A 390-nucleotide genomic window follows, 5' to 3' on the forward strand; every position below is an offset into this window, starting at 1 on the left:
AAACAACAGTGTATACACAGCATATACACATTCAGGCACACACACACACGTGAGCTTACTCTCTCTTTTACTCTCACAAACACAAAAATATGTGAGACCTACAGAAACACACACACAGTTTTGACGCTCTTTTATTATCCACGCATGGTTTCTCTCTCTAACACTTTCTCACACTCACACACACTTTCATGCCCTTCACCCTGTGCACTCACTCAGTCGCTCTCACACACACTAATCTTTCCTAGAAAGACTTTTTAAACACACCAGAAGGGTTTTCTTTGGCTTAGCCAGTAAACACAAGTCCACAGAAAGTTATGACCTCATAAATAAGTAATGGATATTTCACTATAACCACAGACACACACAGAATATAAAAACTGCCCAGCAAAG

This window comes from Scatophagus argus, chromosome 9 (genome assembly GCF_020382885.2).
Source record: "Scatophagus argus isolate fScaArg1 chromosome 9, fScaArg1.pri, whole genome shotgun sequence".
Classification (NCBI taxonomy): domain Eukaryota; kingdom Metazoa; phylum Chordata; class Actinopteri; family Scatophagidae; genus Scatophagus; species Scatophagus argus.